This window comes from Salvelinus sp. IW2-2015, linkage group LG35, assembly GCF_002910315.2.
Source record: "Salvelinus sp. IW2-2015 linkage group LG35, ASM291031v2, whole genome shotgun sequence".
NCBI classification, from domain to species: domain Eukaryota; kingdom Metazoa; phylum Chordata; class Actinopteri; order Salmoniformes; family Salmonidae; genus Salvelinus; species Salvelinus sp. IW2-2015.
The window spans coordinates 10135130-10146919 of record NC_036874.1 but is presented as its reverse complement, the minus strand read 5'-3'; the positions used below and the strand labels follow the sequence as shown (position 1 = coordinate 10146919).

General features: G+C 41.1%; 1 pseudogene; it reads right to left on the bottom strand.

Moving 5' to 3' along the window:
• The window catches only part of LOC111958847 (retinoic acid receptor beta-like), a 20198-nt pseudogene extending 8979 nt beyond the window's left edge, over positions 1 to 11219 (bottom strand).
• Between the last annotated feature and the right edge of the window lie 571 nt (positions 11220 to 11790).

Here is an 11790-nt window from a genome sequence, read left to right as displayed (position 1 = left end):
AAGACAGATAAAGGTAGAGAGAGATTAAAGAGAAAGACAGATAAGGTAGAAGAGATAAAGAAGAAAGACAGATAAGGTAGAGAGAATAAAGAGAAAGACAGAATAAGTAGAGAGAGATAAAAAGAAAGACATAAGGTAGAGAGAGATAAAGAGATGTACAGATCAGAGAGAGAGATAGAGATCAGAGATAGAGATGGACAGATCAGGTAGAGAGAGATAGAGAAAGAGATAGATCATAGACAGAGATAGACAGATCAGGTAGAGAGAGATAGAGAAAGACTCCTTAAAAACTCCTTAAAAAACATTTGTAGCTTAAATAATGCTACATCATAGCAAGGCACTGAGTCAAGTTTCACAAACGGCCTAAACACCATCAATCTGCACAGTAATTATCCCTGCACGCCTCATTAGAAACCACCTCAGTAATGTAAAATAAACATGATAACGCTTTGATTTCAGATTAAAGAGTTCCCATTGAGAAAAAGACTGAGGTCTGCACCAAACAGCACACTGAGGCTGATAGACAATGTAACAGCAGATCCATAGCGTCTGCACCAAACAGCACACTGAGGCTGAACCCTTCTAACTGCACACAGACCAGGTGATGAGGTGTGAGATGTGCTTTGGAGATGATGATGTGGACGTACACACACACACACAGCTCACCAGAATGTCCAGACAGGCCGCTTTGAGGAGGGTGATCTGGTCAGTTATAGTCAGGCCGGTGAAACCAGGAACCCGTTTGGCAAACTCCACAACCCTGATGATACATTTGGTGGCCAGCTCACTGAACTTATCCCACAGCCCCAGGTCCAACTGGATCCTAGTGTCTGAGCTTGAGTTCTACAGATACATGGACATGGAGAGGGGGGGGGTAAAGAAAGATTAGAGAATGGGGGGATAGATAGATGGAGAGAGAGAGAATGGGGGGCAGAAAGAGAGGGATGGGGATGAAGAGAGAGAAAATCATGAGAAAACAAAAAAGATAATTACTTGAAACATTGAGAGAGAGAGCGAGAGAGAGAGTAGGAGAGAGAGACAGAGAGAGAGAGCGAGAGAGAGTAGGAGAGAGACAGAGAGAGAGAGCGCGAGAGAGAGAGAGTAGGAGAGAGAGACAGAGAGAGAGCAAGAGAGTAGGAGAGAAAGCGAGAGCGAGAGAGAGAGAAAGCGAGAGCAATTAGTTCTGAGTATTATCTCAACAATACAACCAGTATGATCCATAGATGACTAGATTATGGTACAGGGATAGTGTTTCTGAGCCTCAACAGAGACAGGCCTACCCACAGAATTACATGGAAATCTATCCATGATACATGTAATATATACAGTTGAAGTCAGAAGTTTACATACACCTTAGCCAAATACTTTTTTAAACAATTCCTGACATTTAATCCTCGTAAAAATTCCTTGTTTTAGGTCAGCTATGCTCACCACTATATTTTAAGAATGTGAAATGTCAGAATAATAGTAGAGATAACTATWTATTTCAGCTTTTATTTCTTTCATCACATTCCCAGTGGGCCAGAAGTTTACATACACTCAATTAGTATTTGGTAGCATTGTCTTTAAATGTTTAACTTGGTCAAACGTTTCGGGTAGCCTTCCACAAGATTCCCACAGTAATTTGGGTAAATTTTGCCCCATTCCTCCTGACAGAGCTGGTGTAACTGAGTCAGGTTGTTAGGCCTCCTTGCTCACACACGCTTTTTCAGTTCTGCCCACAAATTCTCTATAGGATTGAGGTCAGGGCTTTGTGATGGCCACTCCGATACCTTGACTTTGTTGTCCTTAACCATTTTGCCACAACTTTGGAAGTATGCTTGGGTGCATGTTCCATTTGGAAAGACCCATTTGCGACCAAGCTTTAACTTTCTAACTGATGTCTTGAGATGTTGCTACAATTAATCCATATAATTTTCCTCATAATGCCATCTTATTGTGAAGTGCACCAGTCCCTCCAGCAGCAAAGCACCCCTACAACATGTTGCCACCCCGTGCTTCACGGTGGGATGGTGTTCTTCGGCTTGCAAGCCTCCCTCTTTTTCCTCCAAAATAACGATGGTCATTATGGCCAAACAGTTCTATTTTTGTTTTATCAGACCAAGAGGACATTTCTCCAAAAAGTACGATCTTTGTCCCATGTGCAGTTGCAAACCGTAGTCTGGCTTTTTTATGCGGGTTTTGGAGCAGTGGCTTCTTCCTTGCTGAGCGGCCTTTCAGGTTATGTCGATATAGGACTCGTTTTACTGTGGATATAGATACTTTTGTACTGTTTCCTCCAGCATTCTTCACAAGTCCTTTGCTGCTGTTGGGGATTGATTTGCATTTTTCCACCAAAGTACGTTCATCTCTAGAAGCCGAACGCGTCTCCTTCCTGACGGTTCGACGGCGTGCGTGGTCCCATGGTGTTAATACTTGCGTGCCTATTGTTTGTGTACGATGAACGTGGCACCTTTCAGGTGTTTGGAAATTGCTCCCAAGGATGAACTTGTGGAAGTCACAAAAAAATTCTGGAGGTCTGGCTGATTTATTTTGATTTCCTGATGATCAAGCAAAGATGCACTGCGTTTGAATGTGGGCCTTGAAATACATATCCAAGGTACACCTCCAATTGTACTCAAATTAGTTCAATTAGCCCATGACATTTTTTCTGGAATATCCAAGCTGTTTAAAGCACAGTCAACTTAATGTATGTAAACTTCGACCACTGGAATTGTGATACAGTGAATTATAAGTGAAATAATCTGTCTGTAACAATTGTTGGAAAAATGACTTGTGTCATCCACAAAGTAGATGTCCTAAACAAATTGCAAAACTATAGTTGTTAACAAGAAATTTGTGGAGTGGTAGAAAAACGAGTTTTAATGATTCCAACCTAAGTGTATAAACTTCCGACTTCAACTGTATCTATAGTGCTAATGGCATGGCTGTTACTCACTGTAGTGTATTTGCCAACTGGCAGAGGGAAGGGAAGGTCTCTCTATGAGCCCTACAGATTTTCTCACTATACAGCCCAGTTCTGCTGTCAGCTCATATGTCTCGATGATGGTCATCTTGGAGGTCCTTTCCTATCTATCTCCTCATCTTAACTTCACGTGTCAATCTGAAGCTGCGGGAACAAAGAGAACATAAGTGAAAAGACGGGATAAATAGTGAAACGGAGCTAATCTAAGAAAATTTTGAAATTAAGAATATTTGTTGAATAGCTAAGTTGGTTGGATCATGGTGCTTGTAACACAATACCTCTGGTGTGATTTCCCTTGTGGGCAACACCTGCAGAATATATAGTAGGTGTTAACAGTAAAGAGTCTGTTAAATGACCATATTTTTCTAAACAAGCCATGCACATTTACCAATGAGTGTCTAAGTAATGTAAAATAGTCACGTTACCTTCCAACTGATCTATAAATCACACCAACGTACTTCAACCATTGGTTTTCAATACAGGCCACTCATTTCACTGAGCCGGATCTCAGGGAGAGATCCATCTTATGCACCTGGTCTCCTCAGACAGACACATGCCTCATATCTGTGCAGTCAATGGATAGTCTACTCTAGTCTGCCCTACTTCCTGCAATCATTGTGTATAACCTTCACTCTGGGCTGCATTACATACCAGTCAGTGACAACGGCAGACAATGATACAGTAATATTAGTAGCCGTTACATTCCAGCCACAAGGCTGATACGTGTGCTGATGGATGTATGGAATGCTGACATGCTGGGTAGAAGAGATGAATGACATTCAGAATAGCAGGCATCCATCACCATGACACCACCCCCTACCCACAACAGAGATTGTATCTGGGTCAGTGCGCCTTCTGGGCAATGGTGTTTGAAGTGCTTTCATGTGTTGGACAGCGGAGGTGGAATTAGTTTTCTTGGAAAACGTTCGGACAGCAAGCATTGACATGATTAGACAGGTTTTCAGGTACAGTGCCTTCAGAAACAATTCACACCCTTTGACATTTTCCACATTTTGTTGAGTTAAAACTAACTCTGCGTGCAATAATCATTACACTTTGGATGAATCAATACACCCAGTCACTGCAAAGATACAGGCGTCCTTGGCAGCGTTGACGGAGAGGATGGAAACCGCTCAGGGATTTCACAATGAGGCTAATGGGGATTTGAGACCAGTTCCAGAGTTAAATGGCTGTGTCACGACTTCCGCCGAAGTCGGTCCCTCTCCTTGTTCGGGCGGTGTTCGGCGGTCGACGTCACCGATCTTCTAGCCATCGCTGATCCACTTTTCATTTTCCATTGGTTTTGTCTTGTCTTTCTRCACACCTGGTTCCAATCCCATCAATTACATGTTGTGTATTTAACCCTCTGTTTCCCATCATGTCTTTGTCGAAGATAGTTTTTTGTACYTTTGTGTATTATGTGTTGGTGCGTGACGGGTTCTTGTACCCACTTTTATTTATTCTGTAATTTTGGTTTTGTAGTTTTGTTAAGTTTATTAAACCACTCCATTTATACCAAGTTCTATTCTCATGCGCCTGACTTCCCTGCCACCTACACACACGCCATTACAGGCTGTGATAGGAGAAAACTGAGGATGGATCAACAACATTGTAGTTACTCCACAATACTAACCTAAATGACAGAGTGAAAAGAAGGAAACCRGTACAGAATAAAAATATTCCAAAACGGTCTCTAAGAGATTTGCAAACCTGGATTGTACAATATTTGCACATTATTCTTTTTAAAATTCTTCAAGATCTGTCAAATTGGATGTTGATCATTACTAGACAGACATTTTCAAGTCTTGCCATAGATTTTCAAGCCGATTTTAAGTCAAATTACCCAGAAAGACTGTAATCGCTGCCAAAGGTGATTCTAACATGTATTGACTCAGGGGGTTGAATACTTATCTCATCAAAATATACGAGCATTTTATTTTCCATTAAGTWAAAAAAAGTATAATTTCTCTTACACTTTGACATTTCACATTATTTTGTGTAGATCCTTGACAAAAAAATGACAWTTAAAGTTGCACTATGCAGAAGGTTACATATTGTCACAATCAATTTTAATTCCACTTTGTAACACACCAAAATGTGGAGACATTCTGAAATATTATTGACACTTACACTCCCTGGACATGCCCGCGGCGAAGCACCTCTGTAGCCGGCAGTACTGACAGCGGTTCCTGGTGATCTTATTGATGATGCAGTTACTGTCCCGGTGGCACGTGTAAACCATGTTCTTCTGGACACTTCTACGGAAGAAACCCTGGGAGGCACCAACGGAAAGGATAATAATATGTTTTCAATAGAGAAGACATCTCCCTTGTACTTTCAGCTACCAGCAGTTAACATTCTATAGACGTCTGAAAGGAGCTCGAATGTCTTTGGAGGTGGCGTAGTAGTGTTATTACATCACCCTCTGAATACATATATCCTTCTAAAATGAGGACCTTAAAGGGACACTTCGGAATTTTGGTATCCACGATTTCATCTGACTCCGGGGTTGTAGCTAAAGGGCCTCATTGCCAAAATCCCCAAGTATCCCTTTAACATCAACATGTGTTTTCCATATGCAAAGAAAAAAAAAAAGACTTTTAAATACTTCATATATAATGAATGACTGTTATCAAACAATCACAATGAAATGAGAGAAATAAAAAACAACAGGCCAAATGCAACCAGAATCATGTTGTGAAACACGTCAATAGTAGAGGGTGTAGCAGGGTAACACCACACGTGTTGTGTCTGACGCAGCGTCCTGTTCATAGTCAGTCAATAGTATAGGGTGTAGCAGGGTAACACCACANCTGTTCATAGTCAGTCAATAGTATAGGGTGTAGCAGGGTAACACCACACGTGTTGTGTCTGACGCAGCGTCCTGTTCATAGTCAGTCAATAGTATCCCGACACATGAGCAGTTTATCAGGGCCAAGATTCAGGCCCTTTAGTGATACTAGTGTTTGCTCTGGGTAAACACGGCAGTCAAACAGTCCCTAGTGGCCTTGAGTCTACTCTTTAGGGTTAAAAACAGTAGGTTGAGTAACGTTACATAGTTGTATTGTAAGTTTGGTTACTTCTGGGCAACAGAAGTTTTCTTTTTTATTTGTAATCCCAGCCCCCGTCCCCGCAGGAGGCCTTTTGCCTTTTGGTAGGCAGTCATTGTAAATAAGAATCTGTTCTTAACTGACTTGCCTAGTGAAATAAAGGTTAAATAAAACATGTAAATAGATTTATATGCTATATTTCTTTTGGAGTAAAATAAAATCTGATTTTTATTTTGGACATCTAAATAGATCTGCCAGGTCTGACCAATACGTGTATCAACAGACACCAACTGATATTTCTAAAGCATGCCATTTCCACTTTCGACCTGCTACAGTTGAGAAAACGAACAATCGACAAATCTCTTTCACGCAGCTCCTTATACGAGGTCCCCCTCCAGGGCAGGAGAGATAAGCTCCATGCTCACTTTCTGATTTAAACAGTCAGCGAGACAACTCTGTAACTAACGCCACTCTCATCTCTAACACAGATGTGATCTCACACTTAATCTATAATTAGGATCATTGCCTTTCATCTTGTTCTGAAAGATGAGGAGGAGAGAATGTCATCTGTAGTCATGGTCTCCTCCACGCTCTTGGTCTTGTTCACTGTGCTGCCCATCAATTATTTACCTTCTCTTTGTGGAGCCTTCTGTTGCCCGAGCATTCAGCTCGAGCGAAGGGCCAATCGGCCTAGCTTTCATGAACAATTGTGTTAACACCTACTCACTATAGCTCACTGCCATGTACCATCAAAGGATGATAGAGGGGGGACATTTGAGAACCACAGAGAATAGTGGGAATCGTGTGTGTGTGTGGTGTTTGTTGCAGTTTCTCGCATTACATATCCACATCACAGGTAAATTAGGTCTGGGATTGAACTCCAAAGTAGAAATGAACATGCTGAATACGTTGAAAACGCTGAAGAAATAAAAGTGGAATTATTCATAATTTGAGCAGTCAGATGGTTTTCGCGATACGTACATGATCAGTCTGGTCCCTTACCTTACAMCCCTCACAAGCACTGACGCCATAGTGGTAGCCTGAGGACTTGTCTTGGCACACGAAGCAGGGTTTGTAGGTGCGAGGAGGGGGCGGAGGTGAGAGAGGACTGGCGAACAGGTCCTCTGAGCTGGAGCTCTGGGTTTCCACAGCTGCTGACACACAGGAGGGATAGAGGTAGAAAGGAAGAGAGTGAGAGAGGGATGATGAGGTGCTGGGAAGAAAGACAGGCACTGAGTGTTGGGAGTGAGATGAGGGCTGCCACTGCATAAACTCTGAAATGGCCTCCTTATCGTCTTTCTATCATAAACTGTGACTGAGTTTTCATCGTTTTACTGTCACTTTAATCCACAAAAATCTCTTCCGTGGAGACAAGGAGGAGAGGAAAGTAATATTAGGACAAAGCTGGGAGACGGAGAAAATTCCAATGCAGCTGCTGAAAATGCAGTCATACATCGAATTTATGCAGCTTAATGGTCTTCAAACAGTAACGTGTTGAAGTAAAACAGTATTTAATCCCTAAAAACTGTTGAAATATCAAACAAATTGGAATATGTCTTTGGGCCTCCTCTTTTATATTCGAGGACCAATAGTTATTTCTATGGTCAGTAAACATTCTGCAAAGTGACTACGCAACATAGCATTCAAACCATTTTTTTGTTTTTTCAACCAAACAAATAACAGAAAAGTGCTTGGGCATCTTTTATCGGAGAACAAGTACTCATTTCTACGGCTGGTAAACATTGTACTGAAGAACTCGGCAATAGAACTATCTCTATGGAAAACGATTCACGAATTTACTGTACCTGAGCTGATAACACAGATCATGTCAGCCCACAGTGCCAAGTCCACTTGTGTTCCCGAGGACATGTTGAGGCCATGTGTTGATAGGCATATCTGACTGAGATAATGTTCAGGTTTTCTTTTCAGATTTCTGTGTCGTCCTTTTCACAGAGAGTGCAAGGGTGAAGAAGAGGCAAGATACAGTCATACTATTCCAATGCCATACTTTGTGGGAAAATGACGACAGCAGACACTCTTAAGACATCTCTTCAGTTTTATAGAGAGCCCCCACTGTGACAGGTTAAGCATCCCTGCTGGCTTCTTATCACCTCCACCATAAAAGCACATAGTGACAGATCAGTGACAGATCACTATAAAAGCCAAATTGAGTGGACAAAAATAGAAAATGTCATTATATCCATCCCCTTGAACCCATGGCCTCCAGTTGAACCTACCCTCGCCGGGTCAAACAAGAGAACACACCCATTAGCAAGTATTCTCTCCACTGCGAAACAATGGTGGAGCATGCCACAAGATCAACTGACTGATGAAGCAGTGGAATATTAAGCTAGACTAAGTGATTTGGAGGGGGAGGGAGGTGCTCACCCACATTTATTAAGAGAGAAACTGGTAAAGAGTTAAGTTTTAAGATTTGTGCCACGATCTGCTTCCACTACGTCAAAGGAAAGTCACTTTCTCCGCGCCCTATCACAATGCTATCACACTCTCACTGAGGTCTTTTGGGGGACTTTTAGGGCTGGATGCTTAAAGTAAAGGCAATCTGTAGTGAGGGAATGTCTGTGTGTTGTGAGTAGGCCAATTGCTCAGTGAAATCCAAACACCCTTAACATTACACTTGTAAACAGGAACAATAATTATAGTCAATAGGATATCAGCGCTGGCCATACAACATTAATGTACTCATATAATAGCCAAAGTGATGAATGAGGTAAATATATTATTGTTTCCCAACAACTACTTTGCTGTGGGTGAGACAAGCCAAGCAGTCTGGGTCTCGTCTGACCTCCTGTTGGTGACCGTCCACTGAACCCTCGGTGACCCCCAGTGACCGTCCTGACCACTGACCACATTGGCTGTGCTTCGGTTGAGATGGTGCTCCAACTACAAACACTGAGCGCTGCCAGAGAAGGTGTAATGTTGTAACAGGCTTTGGTGCTGCCTTCGAAATGCCTTTGAAATCGCAGAGAATATATGGAACATAATGTCCTGTGAAGCCCTTGAGACTGACTGTCAGAAGCACACCGGTGTTGCATAAATTAAAACCTCCAAAGAGACAGCTAGATCAACCATCAGATAGAGGAAACCAAAGGTATCTGAATGGAATTTGACTTCCTAATCTGATCTGTAAATATCAACAACTAGCTGAGGAAATGGGCTCCCGAGTGGCGCAGCGGTCTAAGGCACTGCTTCTCAGTGCTAGAGGAGTCACTACAGACCCTGGTTTGATTCCAGGCTGTATCACAACCGGCTGTGATTGGGAGTCCCATAGGGCGGCGCACAATTGGCCCAGTGTCGTCCGGGCTAGGGTTTGGCGGGGGTAGGCCGTCATTGTAAATAAGAATTTGTTCTTAATAACTGACTTGCCTAGTTAAATAAAGGTTAAATAAAACATTTAATAAAGAGGAACAGTGAATGTAGTAGGTGACAACAGAGGTGTGACAAGTCAAATAAGAGTGCAGATTTTATGGCCAATTCATTATCAATGGGTTCACTGTAATAATCCATGAATTATTGATTTAGGATAACAAGTAAGTATACTGATTGATTGCACAACGGTGAATTCATTCCATAAACTAGGAGGTAGGCTTGCCAATATTAAACTAATGCAATCATCGGTTGCAACAAAGCAAACAATGTGCATATGTAAAATAACAACAATATTGACCCTATTCCTTTGCTATAAAGCCACAATCTGTCCTTCTTTTTTCAGCCAAATGGCAGCCCTGTCACTTGGTTTGCTATAAAGCTGAGGGATTGGGCTGGAGAAATGTACCCACTCTCCGATTATCAATGAAGCTATGGATGCAAGGACTGACAGTTATATCAACATTATAGTTTGAAGCATATTTTGAACTATACATTGTTTACAAAGGCATTATTTACAAATGGAGTAAAAAAAGCAACCTTATATTTTGGGTTATAGTGGCGTAATACACTTGTACTGAACGCATTAGGCATTTATAAGTTATTCTTCAAGATTCAATGGGTATCATTAATTGAAATGACCATAAAAATCTGTAAATATTGCAGACCGCACCTTTAACTTTCATGTGTAGGCCTACATAAATGCTGTTGTGTGTTATTTTTTGTTTAAGCTTGATTTTACTATTGAATTTGATGTAAGCCCTATATCTGAAATAATTGTATCATTTTTGTTCATTTGAACTAGATATGCCATCAATTACATATTCAGAAAGATATATGAAGAAATGCCATCGAACTACAGCCTCTGGAAAAAAAGATGGTAGCCTCCATACAACATGACCTAAATAAATATGTTTACATTGTTTTTGGATTAAAGATGCAATGATACAGGACTGAACAGGGAACAGTTTAGGCTACAATGTACGAATAATTGACGCAGGAATAGGCTATATTATAAACAGTGCATCAAAGGTGTAAGAAGAAGATACAACTGGATGTATCATGTCAAGTCCCACGTTCAGTCTTTCAAACAAATATTTCGATTTAGTAAAGAGTAAAACAGTTGGCAACTGAGGGATTATTACGTAAAATAGACCAAATAAAAATAAAGCTTCACCTACATTGCGCGAACCGATGAATTTGCCAATCCGTTTCTGTTAGTCCAGTGAAGCATGCGGTTTGAGATGGTTCCTGGAGCATACAAGGACTTGCAGTATAGAAGTCCAGCGTTTCCCCTGGACCAACTGCGAGAAAATCCATATAGTCAAACATGTTTTTTTTTATAACATAAGTGTAAGGCCGAGTCCTTATCAAGATGCGTCAGGATCTAAAGAAATGGAACAAATGGAATGCAACTGTCCTTAATTCGCACGCCCAAGTAGGATTCTGTTTTCCCTCTCAGTCAAGCGTATGATGGACATTTTTGTTAAAAGTTTGAAATTGACCAAAAATATATTTTATTAATTTGAGTCGATGCAAAAATATCTACAGCTGATTGCCCGCACCGAGAGAATATTTCCATCGACGGATTAATTCAAAAATATTTGCGTCCATCGCGCGCAGGGGGCACAGCAAAATAGTCAGTCCTCGTGAAAACCCGACAAAACAGAATAGTAGGCTATTTTACATAACAAAGTTTGTTTTGGAGTTCGCAGCTCCCATTTATTGACGAATGGGTTATGCTGTCTCTACACAACCACTTCATACTAGTTATGTCACAGGGAGCGATTGAATTACCTAATATATGCGGGTGAACTTTCCATGAACCTTTTTGGCGGCCGCTAACCTTCAAATGACCCAAACACTGTCTGACATCACCAAGTACAAGGATTCCCTCACCAGACGAGATGGACGACAATATTTTGTGCACGCTTGTGTAGAATGTTAGGTCAAATGGTGGTACAGTGTGCGAGGAAGTTGGAGGATTCTGACTTTCTTCATTGATTTCACACTTTTTACTGACTATTGAAATGACATGTATTTGGGAAGTCTGACACGATAGAATATAATGAAATAGAACAGAATCATATAAAATAGATACTTGCAAAAACATACTTTTCTAAATGTAGGCTATCCAGCAACCATGTGCAATCATCTAAGTCTCAGCCTGTGAATAAGTGGAAGTTAGGCTGCCTTTCATATCTGGAAAGTAGGCCTAATATTAATGACCTAGGCCCTACTCTTTTTCCACAGTAAAGCCAATTGTGTAATCTATACTTAAAAATTTTACTAAATGTTTCTGTAAGTGTACATCTTGGCTGGGTGAGATAGATAAGCAGTTCAAAGATTGAACAGTGTTATAACAAAGATTTCAAAGGCTACTCTATG